Raw genomic sequence first — 20,230 nt, forward strand, 5'->3', positions numbered from 1 at the left:
ACTCAACTGGTGGTGGTGAGGTGGTGGAGGTTGCCGTGTTAGCACACTGAAACAGCAATGTGATAGATTGTGAGCAGACTTATAAAGCAACGGCTTACATGTGATTGGCTGGGAATTACCCAGCTAATGGTGCGATGAGGTACAGCTGCTTGTCTTCCTGCTAGAACTACGCTGCGCTTACATTTCTCCTGCATTTGACATGTTGACTATGAGAACTGATTGTTCGCTTACCATTTAATCTACCCAGACCTTGACATGTGACCTTGTTAGGAGATGCTCAAAGTTATTTGCTTCACTTGTGAGTAGTCATCAAGTTTTGGCTCATCGGTGTCTGTACAATTATTTGTGTAGTACTTTTGCATTTCTTCAATAAAATAGAATGCAGACTCTGAACTCTACTGCTTGCAATGGGTTCTTTCATCCAGTCGAATGACATAAAACCCCTTTTCTTTGCTTCTTCATCTCTGAGAAATCTTTGGAAACTGAGGCAGGGTTCAGATGTATTTCTGAAATCTTACATTAAAATCAACAAACAAATCCATGTTAAAGTCGCTGCCATTGATAAAGGATAAAACTGAAGTAACTTAATAAACTCCCAACCTGTGCGGACTGGAAAAAAGGTCTTTGGACCTCCTGTTTTGTGGGCCCCAATGCAACTGCCCCACCCACAGTGCCAGTAGTCACAGAACTGTTGAGATTATTTTATAAATTCTAGAAGAGATCCATGTGAAATTCCTAGCATATTTTTCTCAGGAGGAAAATCTGAAGATCTGACGTAATTATAATATGATTTTTGTTTCCCATATGGAAGAATTCACAATGTGTTAAACAGCCCCTAAATTTAACAAAAATGAGTTCAGAATGTAAAATATATGATCTGTTACATGCAGAGCAGGATGACTCACAGGTTCACCATCTGTGTCTACACACACACACACACACACACTCTCTCATCGCTGCAAGTCTGCACAGCATGTGTTGTTACAGCCAATCCACCTGTAGCAGTTCAATGTGTTGATCTGTGTATTAAAGGACACAGTCCAGGATATCAGTTACCCTCAACCTGCAGTCACAAATGAGCTGAATGTCTAAAGCGCATATAGGCAAATATTTATTCTGAAAACACAAATGAGCTCTACCCGTAGTACAGCAGAACATCTATAATTGAGGCCACTATATTTTCTTTTTTTTTAAAGAAGTCCTGTGTTTCTGGCATTGTGCAATAGTTCTTTAATTAAGGAGTGTTCAAATGTCCTGGCTGTAGTTTTTGGCAATGCAAATTAGATTGAAAATGGTCAGAGATGTGCAGTGATTGGCATGTTGTTGGCTTTTTTAGCAGTGTTTTAGCATCAATAATATATATTCCTGTATGGTTAGATATTCTAAAAAGCCCTTAAACCACCATATAAAAAGTTCAAATAAATGTACTTATTTTTTTATTATTATTATTATTTTTCATAAACATATCTGAATTTGGTTAGATTACTTTTAAAACAAGACTTAAAGGGACAGTTCACCAAAAAATTCAAATTCTCATCATTTGCTAACTCTCATGCATCCCAGATGTGTATGACTTTCTTCTGCTGAACACAATGCAAGTAAATGATGACCAGAAGTCACATAAAAGCAGCATAAAAGTAATCGATATGACTCCAGTGGTTAAATCTATGTCTTCAGGAGTGATATGATAGTTGTGGGTGAGAAACAGATCAATATTGAAGTTAATTCTGAAAGTGAACGTGGATATTTATGGTAAAAAACAGGATTGAAAAATGTATCTGTTTCTCTTCCAAACTGATCGCTTCATAAGACGTATATTAAACCACTGGAGTCATATGGATTACTTTTACGCTACCTTTATGTGCTTTATGAGCCTCAAAGTTTTGGACCCTGTTGACTTGCATTGTAAGTACCTAGAGGGTTGAGGTATTCTTCTAAACATCTTAATTTGTGTTCAGCAGAAGAGAGAAAGTCATACACATCTGGGATGGCATGAAAGTGAGTAAATGATGACAGAATGTTCATTTTTGGGTGAACTATCCCTTTAATATCTTATGGCATTTTGCTTCTCAGATAAACGTATCTTTTTTCAAGAATGTTTAGAAATTTTTCCTAAAAAGTAAGATAAAAAAGTATAGAATTGCGGTGGTGACTTGCATTGGCAATGGGGCAACAGGACAAGTAGATCAGTGTTGCATTATACATTAGGGGAGTTTTCTGATGTTATCTGTTGAACATAAAGAATTCTAGAAAGACTTGATATATATTCAGAATGAGATCTCTGGTTTGTCTTCTGTCAGTTTGTTATATAGTTACACAGTTTGCTTTGTCAGGACATTCTTTACATTCTGACATATTCATACTTACAGCTCAACAAATATCTCGGCCCTGTTACTGCTTTCTCTGTGTGTGTACATGTCTAAAAGCAGAGTTTCAACATAGATAACCCTTCATTAGTTAGACATGTGCTCTCCTGTTTAATGGTTTTGGTCGTCCAGCCAACAATGAAAGCAGAAAACCAAGCCCAAATGAAATACAGACCTCTCTCTCTCTCTCTCTTCATGTTTCCTCATTGCAGATTTGTTGAGACAGGGAGAGACTTGTGTGTATTGTTAAGTATTCTCCATGTTCTTTTCTAAAATATTTTATCTGAATGATCTGAGCACTGAACACAATGTAAGAACAGGTTAATGGTGTAAAATGAACAGTGTTATGCAGTAGTGTTGCTATAAAAAAGAAGCTATTCATTTAACTACGTTTCAAAGTAGCGAGTTGGTAGTCAGCAGTAAAGTAGATATTAATTTCAACTGTGTGTGCGCAGCATTTGAACACACATTTTTCAACCAAGAGAGTGTCAAAACATGAACACAACACATAAGCAATTTAAATAGCATTGCATAACTGTGTATTTTGGAACACGTACTATGGCCGTACCATGGTGAAGCACTTATGAGTAAATAACATGGTACATAAATTTGGCAATCATTTAGTACCATAATATTGTATATATTAGGGCTGGGAAATGTAACATGTTACTTGTATTAATAGTGGACTGTTTAACACTTAAATAAACCAAATATTTCCTGTGGCTAAAATTGTCATAAATACATTTCCAGGAGGTACATGTTTGACTCAACTGCACATTCCAGCACAGAAACTAACTGTGTGGAGTAGTGCATGCTTATTTATTACGTGTGACACATGACCCGAGCATGATAAACACGGGAGCGGATTTACTGTATGGAGAATGGAGACTTCACCCGCAAGCGTCTGTCATGTGAACCAGTGTCAACAGCAAAATGGCGTGAGAGAGACCCATCCTGTGTGCGATAAAGACTGAACGGCATCCAGAGAAAATAATAGTTTTGAGATTTTAAACTTATATTTAAAATCAAGCAATTGAAATTGGTAATGTTGACATGCAATTTAGCCAACTCAGCATCTGTTTTATCTGTCTCCATCTTCCAAAGGGATCTTCAATATTTATGCTTGTTTTACTACGCCTCTGGTCATAGTGGTTTTTAGACGGATGACAAGGTTTTTATGTCGGGTGGAATCTGTTATCTCTGATCCAGTTCGTTTGCTGGCTTTCATGATGCAGCACGCAGTGTTGTTTGTCTGCAAACTTGTTCATATCTGGCAACCCGGTGGTGTCTGAATACTATTGGTGAGTAGGCAGTGGGCGTGATCACACAGGCCAAAACATAAACAAAAATTCCGGCTCGGAATGGAAACTTCAAAGTAGAATATACTGGCTGTAGCATTGTTATCGGAGAAGCCAGTATTTCAACTTATCATGTCTCTAATGACATATTATGGTCATTTTATGATTTAGTACATTGAATATATTTCATATAGAACCTTTAACTTAGATAAACGCTTAATAAGTATTGTTCATGTTAACTAATGTTGTTAACTAATGTTAGCAAATGGAACCTTATTGTAATGAGTTACTCATTATTTGATATTCATTCGTAACATTTAAACCAGAATATTTGTGTGTTTGCATAGATTCTGAAACATACAGTATGGACCAATTAACAGTATCTATATGAAACCTTTTTACATATTTACAGCTTTAGAAACAATATATTTATGAATCCTTTGTATTATAAATATATTTGAATCATAGTTAAATTTGTAAAATTATATAGATATTTTAGATCCCTAAACCCCACCCTACCCCAAACCTAACCAATTTCCAACAATATAAAAAAAATTTAACAGGCAGATAAATGTACAATCACTATCATTTTAATTATAATTTTAGTTCAAATACTATATTTAATTGTGTGTGTATATATATATATATATATACACTATAATTATTATATAAGAGACAGGCGAAAGCCAATAAGCATTTGTTTTCGTAATGCTTCTTCAGGTGACAATTTTGGATGTTTAAATGAGTGTGTGATTTGACTGTTACGGCCAATATGGCGGATGGAGATGAAGATCACTGAATAAAGACTGAAATTTGGGTCTGTTTCTTACACAGATCTATCATATGGCTTCTTAACATATGCAGACCTAATCACATTGACTTTTGTGATGTAGCTTGTAGTGTAATTACTCACTCCAAAGGACAGCTTCATCTTAGCTTAGTTCATTTTATTATAGAGCAAGTTCGTCAAACCTTGTGCTGTTTCTGGCTGTGTAGCACCTGCTGCTCTGCATATACTGTACCTCTGAATCACAATGTTTGAAACAAATGACTGCAGTTCTCTGATCATTTAAGTCTGATCTTATCAGTTTGAGAGGCACATTTCAGTGCAGATTTGAGGATACAGAATATGCAAAAGCCTGTCGGCAGCAAACCTGCAGCTCACTTTCTCATTTTCACATGTGAAGCTTGCATTTGCATAGAAGTTTTAGAGGGACAGCAGTAAAAAGCAGTGATTGACACACACTTTTGGTTCAGTTATATTTGGGTTGTATTTAGGTTGTATTTATATATATTGTTTTTTATTATAGAGACTATGGTTTCATCTTTAATACAAAACACATGGAAACCCAATATTGGCTTACCCACACTAGTTTTATAAGTGTGTGTTTTAAAAACCACTGTTTATTTCTGCCTTTGTGCTGGAAATGGTCTTTGGTAACTCTTTATGGTCTCCTCTCTCTCTCTCTCTCTCTCTCTCTCTGTGTGTGTGTGTGTGTGTGTGTGTGTGTGTGTGTGTGTGTGTGTGTGTGTGTGTGTGTGTGTGTGTGTGTGTGTGTGCATGCAGCAGTGTGTTTGTGAGAGGCTGGTGATGAAAAGTCACTATAAATATGAGGTAATAATCACAATATACATGAATTATCACATATGACTGAGGTCCCTGCTTGATGATGTCATCCTGTTTGCCTCCCAAACTTCAAACATACAGAGCAGGAAGACGAGAGTTTCCTGTTGCTATGGCGAACGTGCTTTTGCAGAGGTCACCTGGCCTGTGAACTGAGAATTCATGCTCAATGCTGATTGGCTCTCAGAGGAGTCTTTCTGAATGTTAATCAATTAGTCACTTAATGACTCACAACCAATCAGGAGAGCAAGATGATTTACAGTAAATGCCCCTCCCAACCCAATAGACAATTATTCAAATGATAAATGAGAGCTGATGTCGAGGTATTATGCATTGCCTGTAAATTATTTTATCTGTAATGTGTGAGTTGTTTGTTTCATTAGCTAGTCATATAAAAAATTTGTGATATTATCACTGCAAAAAAGGTTTACAAGTAGTTTATAAATGACAAGGGGCATAGGAATTAGGAACTATCTGAAAATTTGGGGGGAACACTTTATAAACCTTAGCTTTGCTCATGAATATGAATTACTGTAGGTGACTTAATATTATAAAAACATACATTTCTATTATATATCCACCGTCATATATTTTGAGTTATTGAGTCCAATTTATTATTTGTAATTGTTACGAATTGGAAAGCAGGAGAAGGTAGACAGGTGGTTTGGATCCAAGTGCAGTTTTCTTTATTACTAAACAAAAGAACACAAACACTGGGGAAAAGAGCCGTAGGATGCTCTGGAGACGGAGCCCTAGAAGGCTCTGGAGTCTCTGGGAGCAGAGCCGTAGGAGACTCGGGAGGCGGAGCCATAGGAGGCTCAGGAGGCGGAGCTGAAGGCGGCTCGGGGAGAAGAGCCGTAGGATGCTCTGCAGGCGGAGCCCTAGAAGGCTCTGGAGTCTCTGGGAGCAGAGCTGTAGGAGGCTCGGGAGGCGGAGCCGTAGGAGGCTCGGGGGGCGGAGCCCTGGAAGGCTCAGGAGGCGGAGCCCTGGAAGGCTCGAGAGACTCGAGAGGCGGAGCCCTGGAAGGCTCGAGAGGCTTGAGGGGCGGAGCCCTGGAAGGCTCGAGAGGCTCGAGAGGCTTGAGAGGCGGAGCCCTAGAAGACTCGAGTGACTTGAGGGGTGGAGCCCTGGGAGGCTCGAGAGACTTGAGAGGCGGAGCCCTAGAAGGCTCGAGAGGCTTGAGGGGCAGAGCCCTGGAAGGCTCGAGAGGCTTGAGAGGCGGAGCCCTGGAAGGCTCGAGAGGCTTGAGGGGCGGAGCCCTGGAAGGCTCGAGAGGCGGAGCCCTGGGAGGCTCGGGAGGAGGAGCCCTGGGAGGCTTGAGGGGAGGAGCCCTGGGAGGCTCGAGAGCCTTGAGGGGCGGAGCCCTGGAAGGCTTGAGAGGCTTGAGGGGTGGAGCCCTGGAAGGCTCAAGAGACTTGAGAGGTGGAGCCCTAAGAGGCTCGGGAGGAGGAGCCCTGGAAGGCTCGAGAGACTTGAGAGGCGGAGCCCTAGGAGGCTCGGGAGGAGGAACCCTGGGAGGCTCGAGGGGAGGAGCCCTGGGAGGCTCGAGAGACTTGAGAGGCAGCACCCTGGGTGGCTCGGGAGGCGGAGCCCTGGAAAGCTCGAGAGGCTTGAGAGGAGGAGCCCTGGAAGGCCCGGGGGGCACTGGCTCTTGGACGGGCACGACCACTGGCGCTGGCTTTTGGACGGTCATGGCTACTGGCGCTGGCTCTTGGACGGTCATGGCTACTGGCGCTGGCTCTTGGACGGTCGAGGCTACAGGCGCTGGCTCAGGGACGGTCGAGGCTACAGGCGCTGGCTCAGGGACGGTTGAGGCTACAGGCGCTGGCTCAGGGACGGTCGAGGCTACAGGCGCTGGCTCAGGGACAGTCGAGGCTACAGGCCCTGGCTCAGGGACGGTCGAGGCTACAGGCGCTGGCTCACTGACATCGGGGGCTAATGGCTCTGGCTGGTTGACCGTGGGTGACGCGGGCTCTGGCTCGCTGACCGGGGCTGACGAGGGCTGAGGCTCGCTGACCGTGGCTGACGAGGGCTCAGGCTCGCTGACCGTGGCTGACGAGGGCTCAGGCTCGCTGACCGTGGCTGACGTGGGCTCTGGCTCGCTCACCGTGGCAGGCGTGGGCTCTGGCTCGCAGACCGGGGCAGGCGTAGGCTCTGGCTCGCAGACCGGGGCAGGCGTGGGCTCTTGCTCGCAGACCGGGGCAGGCGTGGGCTCTTGCTGGCAGACTGGGGCAGGCGTGGGCTCTGGCTCGCAGACCGGGGCAGGCGTGGGCTCTGGCTCGCTCACAGTGACAGGCATGGGCGCAGGCCCGCAGACCGGGGCAGGCGTGGGCCGGGAAGCGGAAGCCCGTCTTCTCTTCCTCCTCCGGGCAGATGAAGTGGACCGTGCAGGCTCATGGGAAAAGACTGGTGTGGGGGTTTGCTCGCTGGCAGGTGGGGCAGGCGTGATGGGAAGAGCCATGGGCGAGTGGGAAGTCACCACTGCGGGAGGTGAGGTTGGATCCTCTTCTGCCACGCCCATAGTGAGTGGCGAGCCGCTGACCAGCAAAGTCTCTTCCACGATTTCCTGCAGGGTCCAGCCGCGCGTCGCCGTGGGCAGCCGCTCCTTCACAGTCGCGTTCAAATTGCCCCTAAAGAAGACCACCAGAGCTGAATCCGGGAAGTCCGAGACGTGAGCCAGCTCAAGGAAGTCCTGGATGTGGTCTTCAACCGGTCGGTCCCCTTGCTTTAAACAAAGCAGCTGATAGTTGGCCTGTTGGACCGCTGGATCCATTTTAGTTTCGATCGTCAGCGTCTGTAGCCTCGACCGTCTCTGAGCCAGCGCCTGTAGCCTTGACCGTCCCTGAGCCAGCGCCTGTAGCCTCGACCGTCCTAGAGCCAGCGCTCCTCGAGGCTCCCAGAGCTCCTCCTCTCGAGCCTTCCAGGGCTCCGCCTCTCAAGCCTCTCGAGCCTTCCAGGGTTCCGCCTCTCAAGTCTCTCGAGCCTCCTAGGGCTCCGCCTCTCAAGTCTTCCAGGGCTCCTCCTCCCGAGCCTCCTAGGGCTCTGTCTCTCGAGTCTTCCAGGGCTCCTCCTCCCGAGCCTCCTAGGGCTCCACCTCTCAAGTCTCTTGAGCCTTCCAGGGCTCCGCCTCCCGAGCCTCCCAGGGCTCTGCCCCTCGAGCCTCTCAAGCCTTCCAGGGCTCCACCTCTCGAACCTCTCGAGCCTTCCAGGACTCCGCTTCTCGAGCCTCTCGAGCCTTCCAGGGCTCCGCCTCTCAAGTCTCTCGAGCCTCCCAGGGCTCCGCCTCTCAAGCCTCTCGAGCCTCCCAGGGCTCCTCCTCTTGAGCCTCTCGAGCCTCCCAGGGCTCCGCCTCTCAAGCCTCCCAGAGCCTCCTAGGGCTCCGCCTCCCGAGCATCCTGAGCCTTCCGAGCCTCCTACGGCTCCGCCTCCCGAGCCTCCTACAGCTCCACCCCCCAAGCCTCCTACGGCTCTTCTCCCAGGAACTCCCGAACCTCCTACGGCTCCGCCTCCCGAGCCTCTCACGGCTCCGCCTCCCAAGCCTCCTACGGCTCTGCCTCCCGAGCCTCTCATGGCTCCACCTCCCGAGCCTCCTACGGCTCTGCTCCCAGAGACTCTAAAGCCTCCTATGGCGCCGCCTTCCTCGGCTCCGCCTCCCGAGCCTCCTAGGACTCCGCCCCCAGAGCCTTCCAGGCCTCCGCCTCTGGAGCTTCCTGCGGCGCCACCTCCATCGGCTCCGCCTCCAGAACCTTCCAGGCCTCCGCCTCTAAAGAATCCTACGGCGCCGCCTCCAGGGCCTTCCAGGGCTCCGCCTCTAGAGCCTCCTATGGCTCCGCCTCCTGAGCCTTCCTCGGCTCCACCTCCTGAGCCTTCCTCGGCTCCGCCTCCTGAGCCTCCCTCTGCTCTGCCTCTTGAGCCTCCCTCAGTTCTGCCTCCTGAGTCTCCCTCGGCTCTGCCCCCTGAGCCTCCAGAGTTTTCCATGGTTCCGCCTCTCTTGGCTCTGCCTCCTGGGTCTCTCTCGGCTCCGCCTCCTGGGCCTCCCGAGCCTTCCTCAGCTCCGCCTCCGGAGCCTCCAGAGCCCCCCTCAGCTCCACCTCCTGAGCCATCAGAGCCTCCCTCAGCTTCGTCTCAAGAGCCTCCCTCAGCTCCGCCTCCAGAGCCTCACTCAGCTTCGTCTCCAGAGCCCCTCTCAGCTCCGGGACCTGTCCCTGTCCTGAGGCCGCCTCCTGGACCTGGACCTGTCCCTGTCCGATGGCCTCCTCCCAGGCCCCCCGAACCGGCCCCTGCTCTATGGCCATCTCCCAGACCACCTAAACCTGTCCCTGCCCGGTCGATCGTTCTGTAATGTTTGGTGTGGAAGCAGTACAAGACAGACGAGAGGTGCGGATCCAGACGCTGTTTGATGCATGTTGTTGTTTTGCTCCGTTGCCTGTCTTCCCGTTTGTTCATCCAGTTCCATGTACCCTCGATGTTTTCCTGATTTAGTTTTGTTTTCCCCATGTGGAGGTTTTCTTTTGTTCCTGTTTGTTTGGTGTTCACTTTAACATACAATAAAACCGCGTCTGGATCCGCACCTCTCGTCTGTCTTGTCCTGCTTCCACACCAAACGTTACAGTAATATACTGTTGTAGCTGTTGTAATTTACTACAATGCAGATATATCTTGTTTTGTGTAATGTCTGCTTGGATGTGTTACATTTCCTGAAGGAGCCTTAACAATAAAATGTAACCACTCCACAGATTTAATATTAGTAAACTATAGTTTTAGCAAGTCGTTTAGGACATCTACTTTGTGCATGATGTGAGGGACCAAGCAGGCAGACACAAGAACACAAGATTTTAAACCAAAACAAAATGGTTTATTGCTTTTTTGTAACCCACAATCATTCAAACAAATAATCAGAAATTATACAAAACAAATAAACTCAGTAAAATAACATAACTGACTAGACTGAGATACTGAGGTCAACCGAACAGAACAAAACTTAAACTATTGCTCAACTGAAGAGAACTAAACAGAGTAAAACTGACCTTACTGAGACAACAACCAAGATGACAGGCCCACTTAAACACAATAGGGGATAAACATTAACATGACATTTAACATATAATATTTATACATCTAGATTACATCCAGACCAAAAAAGGAACAAAAAAAGAACAAAATAATTCTTAAAAATTTCATAACTATAAATTATACATAAATATATTAAATGTCATGTCAAATGTCAATGTCAAAATCTATTTTCCTCTTCCCGTGACGTTTCATTATTTGGTTTGTCTGGGCGGAATCATCAGGATTGAAATTCGTGGTTTCCGCTCGGACCCCGTTCTTTGTCACTCTCCAGAGCACCGCTACCGCTAGTCATGACCACAGATCAACACCATTCATCTCTCCACATCACCGGTAACTTAAACTCAACAGAAATAAATATAAGAAACAATGCAAAATAACAATACAGTACAACTAATTTGTGTGCACTCTAAACCAGTTAACGATGTACTAAAATATAAATAAAGAATTGAAATAGAAACCGTTTTGTCTTTAATAGTTATTATAAACAATATATAAATTTAAATGTTAACTATGCATTTAAAGTATCTAACCAACTATATTACCGGGATATGAAAAGAGATAAGATTTAGGGATGATTGTGAGCAGCGTGTAAAGTGTACAGTGTGTGCGTGTGTCTTCGACTGAGTGTGATTGTTATGCTGCTACATTACAACTTGTGCAGCCAGGCAATCACACCTTAGGAGTACTGGCAAATCACGGCCCAGGATGACAGGGAACGGCAGGTCATTGGCCACCCCTACCTCCATCAGATAAGTTTGGCCCCTTATTTTAATGTATATGTCAGATGTAGGCATTAGTCTCTCATCACCATGAATACAGCAGACAGATACTTTATTAGAACTAAAGAGGGTAGTACAAATTTCTGTTCACCAGGGTCTGGTCACAACCAGTGTCTATTGAGCCTGTCAGGGTTTTTCCATTTACCTCTACCTTTACTGTTCGAAGGTAGCTGGATTTCTCTACAGTAGTCCCATCACCTATAGTGTGTAAGCTTGGCTGTATTTTTTGGGCAGACTTTCTTAGTATGTAACTCTTGTCCACATAAATAGCAAATGGGAGGGGGTTTATGAGCCATTTTTCATTTGGCTGCAGGGGGTTCCCCCATGGGTGGAGGCTTTTCTATTTTTTAAATTGGGGCATATTTTGTCAGTGCAGGTAACCACTGGCTTTCTTTCACATCTATGGCTGATTCATTCTCCGTGCTGCCACAAAGACATCTACCAGTGATACTGCTTCTGCCGCGTTCCCAGGATCACATTCTCGAACCCAGATCTGGAGCTCAGGAGACAGCATTCTGAGATATTGTTCTAAAATTAAGATCTCACTCCCCTCCTCAACAGTTTTCCCCTTGGGTTTGACCCACTTCCCAAAGAGTTCTTTAAGTCGATTATAGATTTCTTTTGAACTCTTTGACAGGTCCACTTCCAAATAGTGAAACCGCTTTCGATAGGTCTTACAGTTGATGTCATACTTCATTAAGATGCTTTAACTTTATCATAGTCAATAGAGTGATCCAAGTCCATATGAACATAAGCAGCTCTTGCCTTGCTAGTCAGTAGGGTAATCAAATGGAATACCCAATCAGATTTTGACCAACGACAGGATATGGCAATTCGCTCAAAAGTGACTAAGAAGTGTTCTATATCATCAGAGTCATGTATTTTTTCTATTCTGGGCTCTCTAGTCGCTAGAGGGCCTGGATAGTCCACAGCATGATTGGAAATCCTCAAAAGAGATGTACCAGAAAAAGGAGAAGTTCTGTCTACACAGTCTACAGATTGCCCCCCTGGCATTGGCAGGGGGTCTGAGTTCAAATTATACATATCAGGGGTAGGAGAAGAGCGGGCCTGAACCACCATCTGCAGTAACCTGAATTGATTCTGGAGGGTTCTGAAGCATCGCTCCTGCTCTGCAGACTCTTGCATCCTCAGAGCCTCCTTGCCCTCCATCTTGGCCACATGGGCTCAAAACAGGCTTGTCAATTCAGCCACTGATGGCTCCATACTCACCCTTTCCTTGTCTCCTTCCATCATCTCTTCTCCAACTGGCTCCTCCTCACCTCGATCCTCATCCTACTGAGGGAATGGCTTTAGGGATGCCTTTCTTTTGTGACCTATTCATGGCATCTAGAAAACAGCCATGTGGGGTACACAAAAAACTAAACATTTGTGTTCTCTACTGTTGAGATCCCACTGCTGCCACCATATGTGAGGGACCAAGCAGGCAGACACAAGAACACCAGCTTTTCAACCAAAAAAATGGGTCTTTATTGTAACCCACAATCTTTCAAACAAATATCAGAAAATATACAAAACAAATAAACTCAGTGAAATAACATAACTGACTAGACTGAGATACTGAGGTCAACTGAACAGAACAAAACTCAAACTATTGCTCAACTAAAGAGAACTAAACAGAGTAAAATTGACCTTACTGAGACAACAAACAATCTTATAAAGGAAGAATACAGGCCCACTTAAACACAATAGGGGATAAACATTAACATGACATTTAACATATAACATTTATACATATAGATTACATCCAGACAAAAAAAAGGAACAAATAAACATGAACATTTCATAACTATAAATGATATATAAATATATTAAACAAAAGAATGTCAAAATCTATTTTCCTTTTCCCATGACGTTTCATCATTTGGTTTGCTCGGGCGGAACCATCAGGAGTGAAATTCGTGGTTTCCAGAGGAGGAATGGGCCAATATTCCAGCAAATTATTGTGAGAAGCTTGTAGAAAGCTCCCCAAAATATTTGACCCAAGTTAAACAATGTAAAAGCAATGCTACCAAATACTAACAAAGTGTATGTCAAATTTTGAAATAAATAATACTCTGTTGTTATTCTGACATTTCACATTCTTAAAATAAAGTACGGTCAAGTAACTCCATCCCTTCTGCTATTTACAGCAAGCTGAGGCTGCTGCATGAATTTTCCAACATTCCACACTCATCTGGGTACTTGTAGTACACTTGTTGCATTTTCAGTGTTGACATAAAAAATTTAAAGTTGAGTATACTTAAAAAAGTAAAGTAACTAGCTGCAAAACATTTTTGAGTTTACTCAACTTCAGGAAAATTAGTTGCACCAACTTAACAATTCGAGTTGCATTGTAAGTTCCATTAACTCTATTCAATAAATTCAACAACTCTGAAAGATGAATGATTTTTACTAGTATAAGTTCAATTAACTTGCATTTTAAGGTACAGCTGATCATCATTTTCAATATTCTTGATTTAAAAAGATACATTTCTACATAAAACCATGCATCAGCCCCACCAAGGTACCAAGCAGTTAGTCCAATTTAAAAGAGGCATAGGTAACAATAGCTTAAAACAGTTAAAAGTTAAGTCAACTTAATAACTGAATAAACCTCATCAAAGTGAAAACGAACCACACTGTTGGTGACTTTAAACAAAACACAACTTTTTACAGCAAAACATAATTAAAAACATCTATTCATTCAAAAAAGATTTATAATTTTAAGATTTGAAGTATGATGCAATGAGCATCAGTGATCAAATTGAGCCTGTAATCCTGTAAGTTTGTCCTTCCCCACCAAACGTGACATTGCATGTGCTCACTGTTTAAAATGTTCAGTTTATCTGACATATAAAATGGCAAAAGAGTTTGGTGTATTAAGAAAAGCAGTTGGTGCTGCCAGTGGTAGGTACCGTTTTACATGATACACATTTGTTCAGTTCACTGCAAAAGCAATCAGACAGAAGCCCGGAGAGAGGCTTCTGCTGTCTTAAGGTGTACTTTTTTGTGGCTGGCTACTTTTTCTCCACACGGCAGTTGAAACTCTTCAAATATTATATGATATTTCCCAAAAGGTGTACGATATAAACTTATACATGTTTAGAAGTAAGGGTGACATGTCCCCTCCAGTTATAACATTTCCATCCCATGTGTTTTAAGAGGGAAAAAAAGTTACTTCTGGGGAAACTGGCACTGTTATATCCCAGGACGTATTGAAGTGTTTTCTTTTACTTGTTTAATCCCAGACGAGCCCCCAAAATCTAAATGAAAAATGGATGTTGACGCCACTTTGACTCTTTTCTTAATATAATAAATTACTTGTGGTTTGAGAGCTCACAGACCAAAACACTCAGGTTTCAGCGGCAGATGCTCTGCGATGATATTGTCTGAGCAAATAATGTACTTTTGTGATGCCCATTTACAGTATATTCCAATATAAGCTCTACATAAGTTTCTATTGCAGTTTGTGCACAGGTTTTCTTACTGAATAAAAAATGTGTCCTCCTCAAGCGAACATGTATATCTTTTATGTGCATTTTGGAGATTTTATTTGTATCGTGATCCATCCAGCATTTTTAATGCGATATTCCAAAATTTGTATGAAAATATATGTATGGAAACCCAGCTAAAGTCAGGACAGAATACATTTAAATCACTTTATTTGTTTTGGAATAACTTTTCTGTAAATTTGAGGGGAAACTGATTACCTTTTATCTTTTTTTATTTACTTGAATATTAAGATTTTAAATTACATTTTTGGTAACGTTATTGGAAGACATTTTAAACATAGTACACCTTAAGTACAATTTCTATTCATGTTTCAAACTACCTGTAGTCGGTGACCTGAATCTCAAACAAACTCAAACAGTGTTGTCCCTGTGTGCCCTGCAAGGGTGTGTCTAAGTGGCAGTAATAAGGATACTTATTATTGTTTATTTTGCATTGTACACATTCTTATGAATAAGGTCATAAATATATGAGGTGTGTGTGAGTTATAAAACACTTTATTGATGAAAACATTTCAGTTAAAGGACGTAGGAATGACCTTTGAACTCTACAAAGGGGACTTTCCTTAAGCACAAGTGTGTGTGTGTGTGTGTGTGTGTGAGCGTGTATTTATCACTTTGTGGGGACCAAATGTCCCCATAAGGATAGTAAAACCCGAAATTTTTGACCTTGTGGGGACATTTTGTCGGTCCCCATGAGGAAAACAGCTTATAAATCATACTAAATGATGTTTTTTGAAAATGTAAAAATGCAGAAAGTTTTCTGTGAGGGTTAGGTTTAGGGGTAGGGTTAGGTTTAGGGGATAGAATATAAAGTTTGTACAGTATAAAAAACATTATGTCTATGGAAAGTCCCCATAAAACATGGAAACACTACTGTGTGTGTGTGTGTGTGTGTGCAACAATTATCGAAACAATGCCTTACACCATGACAATGTTTTGGGTTGAATACAATTTCCTCTTGTGACATTACTGTGTGTGTGTGTGTGTGTGTGTGTGTGTGTGTGTGTGTGTGTGTGTGTGTGTGTGTGTGTGTGTGTTTTCAAAGCATTAACTCTAATCTTTACATCTTTACATCTCTCAGACCATTGCCAGGTCTATTTCTGTGTGTGTAACCTCTTTAAAGTGACCCAGTTGTGTGTGTGTATATAGGGACGTCAGTTCGTCCTTGGCTCTGTCTTGCTTTCTTAACCCATTCGTTTCTTTCTTTCTCCCGAACTCTTTCGATTGTTCCAGTAATATCTATATTTTGTGTTGCCCTGATCCACTTTAAATATGAGTGTGTCTCTATGTGATGTGAAGGAACATTGGGAACAGCAAGATATATGCACTCTCTAACTCTCTCTCTCTCGCTCTCTCTCTCTCTCTCTTTCTCTATCTCTCTCACTCTCTGATCTCATAGAGGTGTAGATGCTGTGGACCGCTCAGCCTGAGTGTTAAACTCGATCTGTATGTGTGTGTTTGTGTGTGTCAGACTGTGAGCAAGACTGACTAAACCTATGGAGATGGAATTAAACATACAAAGGATTTTACTGTCAAGAATACTCTTTGAATCATTTCAGAGGGCAGGAAACAGTTGCAAAGCTGCTTGAAAGGTGAGTTTATGTCCGTTATTTATTCATTCACATTGGGAAAGAATTTTATCAGTTAAAAAAGTAGTGATGAGTCTGAATGAGCATTTAGAGAGATATAGTGGGGTCCAGAAGTTTGAGTACACACTGGAAATCTGTGATTCCAAATTTAATGAAAATAAACAGAACATTTTAGGAAACATTTGAAACAAAGGTTTGTTGCCATAAAATTAAGAAGAGATATTTAAATTCCTATGCTCCATTTCTAAATAAAAATCTAATATTACTAAAATTCAAACATATTATAGAAGTTATTAACTGGCCAATTCATCACAAAAAAAAGCCAATTTATTTGTAAAATAAGGCAGTTTATTACCAGATACTATATTACTTACTACTTAAATATCTGAATGCATTTTTCAATTTAACTTCAAATTGTTATGCTGAAAAATGTGTTTTCAAATGGTCAAATATTCTATAAATACACAAGACTCTCATACACATGAATCTGATATGCATGTGTATCGATTCTTGTTCGGATTTTCTTCTGTTGACATGAGTAGTTGTATAAGTGTTTGGGGTATTGTGTGTGTGTGTGTTGACGGGGCAACTTAGCTTTAATGAACCAACATTTTTAATTTTTAATTACATTTGGTCATGTTATACCCATCAAAGAGTAACCCTAACCTTCACACAACACATATGAATACACTACATTTAGTGAGGTTTATGCCATCAAAAATACACATCTAATATTTGTAGATGTGTCTTGTTTAGAGGATTTTTAGATGTTTGTACTGACAAGACACACATAGCAAACTTACTTATTTAGAAAAGAATAGTTTGCATTGTCATACCTGTGTCCTGTGTGTTTAAATGGTTTTATGTGGTGATTTTGTAGTGTGCGTGCGTACGTGCGTGCGTGTGTATGTGTGAACATTTGGTTCTTAACATTAAATTGTGTTATGTTTAAATTTGCGTAATACAGTGATAAGATACTGAACTGTAGTGAAGTTGTAAATGAAGTCATTCCATGAGTGTGAATGTTCCTGGTGATCAGCTTTGTTGTAGACAAGAAAAGTTCTAAATTAGAATAACTCTTATCCCCCCTCCCCCCCACACACATACACACACACACACTCAAATCCATGTTGCATTGTGTTATTCCGAGGAAAATCATGTCCATTTCCCGCTGTCTGCTCACCCAGCATGATAATCTCAGTCCAAACAGCACTTCCTACATACACACACATATGGTGACATGAGCACACACACACACACAAACACACACACCTGCTGACATTGACTCACTCACACAGAGTGATGATGACACATAGACATTCATGCATGCTGAAATCATACATTCATATATAGGGGTGATTGGGGCTAGTTGTCACACATTTACTCCAGTAAATATTTAACATGGTAGGATTATATTTAAATGTCCATTTTTGCAGAGCCAAATACCTTAAAGTCTTGTCTGCAAAAAAGCTATTTTCATTTTCATTTTCAAGTTCATTGAACACACATTGAAATTTTGTGATCCAATGGTAAGGCATTGTGTGTAAAAGATGATTGATAAACTGTATCAAAAACACAATCAACCTGCCCTAATAACAATGTGACAACATGCCCTGACCTGACTTGTAATGAAAACATTTTAATTTCTCCTAAAAACATATTTAAATCTTTCAGTAAAAATCTGCCTTCATAATAAAGTCGACCCTTATCTGAATGTATGCTAATGTGGTTTGATTATATTCACTTGTTTACTGGACAAATGTGATGATAGTGAAATGTACTTTGGATGGCAGAATTTACAAGAAATATTCTCATTTAAGAGGATTTTGAACCAACATGGAAAACCACTGCTTGACACCAAACTGAATTGTTACTAAGATGAAGTGATTGTGACAACTTCTCCAAGTGACAACTTGCCCCAGTCTCCACTATACAGAACACTATTTATACATTTGAATATATAATTATGAACGTAAAGGATAATGCACAGTCAGCTGATCATTATCACTAAAAATCATCATAGACTATATAATGTATATACAGCTCTGGAAACTATTAAGAGACCACTGCAAAATTATCAGTTTCAATGGATTTTCTATTTATAAGTATGTGTTTGAGTAAAATTTGTATTGTTGTTTTATTCTATAAAATACTGGCAACATTTCTCCCAAATTCAAAATAATAAATATTGTAATTTAAAGCATTTATTTGCAGAAAATAACAATTGATCAAAATAACAAAAAATATGCAGCGTTTACAGAAGTTTATATTCATTTTTAAACAACACAATACTAATGTTTTAACTTTGGAAGAGATCAGAAATCAATATTTGGTGGAATAACCCTGATTTTCAATCACAGCTTTCATGCGTCTTGGCACACACACACACACACATGTTGGTCTACCTATCATTATGAGGACTTTCCATAGACATAATGATTTTTATACTGTACAAATTATAGATTCTATCCCATAAACCTAACACAATCCCTAAACCTAATCCTCACAAAAAACTTTCTGCATTTTTACATTTTCAATAAAACATTGTTTAATATGATTTTTAAGCTATTTAAATTATGGGGACACTAATGTCCTCATAAACCACATTTATAGCACAATACCCTTGTAATTACCAGTCTTTCACATTGCCGTTGGTTGACTTTATGCCACTTCTGACGTTCTTCTTTCATTTAACACTAAACTACCAGTAACATTCACACTGACACACACACTGACACACACTGACCCTACCCTATAGGTTTCCTGTAGGCATGTTCATTTCCTGTGGTAAACTGCACATCTGGAATAACTCACCACTTTTTAAAACACTAACACTCACATAACTTAAGCACAAATTCACAACAGCACAAACACAATAAGAGACCAAATGGGGACTGCTGAAATGTAATCCTGTCTATAACGATGTGTTTGAGATCCTTTGTTTGAGATTTGCATATGCTCTGGTAGATCGGGATTTAAACTTGCAAATGTTCATGCAAAAGTTACAAATGAGAATTGACCTTTATACAGTGAAAGTCATGATAAGTGTGTGTGTGTCTGAGAGGAACTCTTTAAAATATTAAATCTCTCTCTCTCTCTCTCTCTCTCTCTCTCTCACTCTCTCTCTCTCTTTGAGAAGTTTGAGAAAGAGTGTGGGACTAGTTCTGTTGTGTGGGCCACTGCAGGGGCTGCCACTGACCTGTTGTCATGACAACTGCTGTCTTCCTGGCAATCTGCAGACCCCCACCCCCCCCCCCCATCCCCCATGTGTGTGTGTCTGTGCTTACAAAATTGTCTCCAATGTAATATATCTAAAAATAATTGTATAAGTAAATAATTCTTATATTCTAAAAATGGGTTAGTGTTAGCCTGTTGTAGATTTGAAATGACACCTTTGTCAAATCTTCCAATGCATGCTAGTATTATAGGCAGAACCGAGGGAGGCTCGATGGGCAAAGTCATGGAAGGCGGAGCTGTGGGAGTCTCGAGGGGCAATGTTTTGGAAGGCGGAGCCATGGGAGTCTCGAGGGGCAAAGCATAGAATGCGGAGCCGTGGGAGTCTCTAGGGGTCGAGGGGCAAAGCCATGGAAGGCTTGACGGGCGAAGCCATGGGAGGCTCGAAGGACGAAGTTGTGGGAAGCTCGAGGGGCTTCCCCCTATGGAAGGTGGAGCCGTGGGAGGCTTGAGGGGTAAAGCATGGAAGGAAGAGCCATGGAAGTTTCAAGGGGTGAAGCAGTGGGAGGCTTGCAGCAAGGAGCCGTGGGAGGCTTGGAACAAGAGCCATGGGAGGCTTGGAGCAAGGAGCCATGGGAGGCTTGTGTACCAGCTCCAGGACAGCATGTCTTCTCATCTTAGAAGTCTTCTTCTTAGCAGGCGGCCGTGAGACAGGTGGCATCTTCTTTCAGCGAGGGGCTCGACGCCAGAACGGGGCCACAGGGGTGTGCCGAGGCGGAGCCGATGCATCCGCCGCAGGGAGATGCCCTTGGCAA

General features: G+C 42.4%; 1 protein-coding gene across 2 annotated transcripts in view; it reads left to right on the forward strand.

Annotated features, from left to right (window-relative positions):
• The first annotated feature begins 15,902 nt into the window (after positions 1–15,902).
• Positions 15,903–20,230, forward strand: part of LOC127619128 (pleckstrin homology domain-containing family G member 1) — a 75,320-nt gene continuing 70,992 nt past the window's right edge. For both annotated transcript variants that reach the window (XM_052091897.1, XM_052091899.1), the window contains exon 1: positions 15,903–16,244. The gene's annotated coding sequence lies outside the window, so the exon portion shown is untranslated. The remainder of the gene's footprint in view (positions 16,245–20,230) is intronic.

The sequence above is a fragment of the Xyrauchen texanus genome, chromosome 25, assembly GCF_025860055.1.
Source record: "Xyrauchen texanus isolate HMW12.3.18 chromosome 25, RBS_HiC_50CHRs, whole genome shotgun sequence".
NCBI classification, from domain to species: Eukaryota; Metazoa; Chordata; class Actinopteri; order Cypriniformes; family Catostomidae; genus Xyrauchen; species Xyrauchen texanus.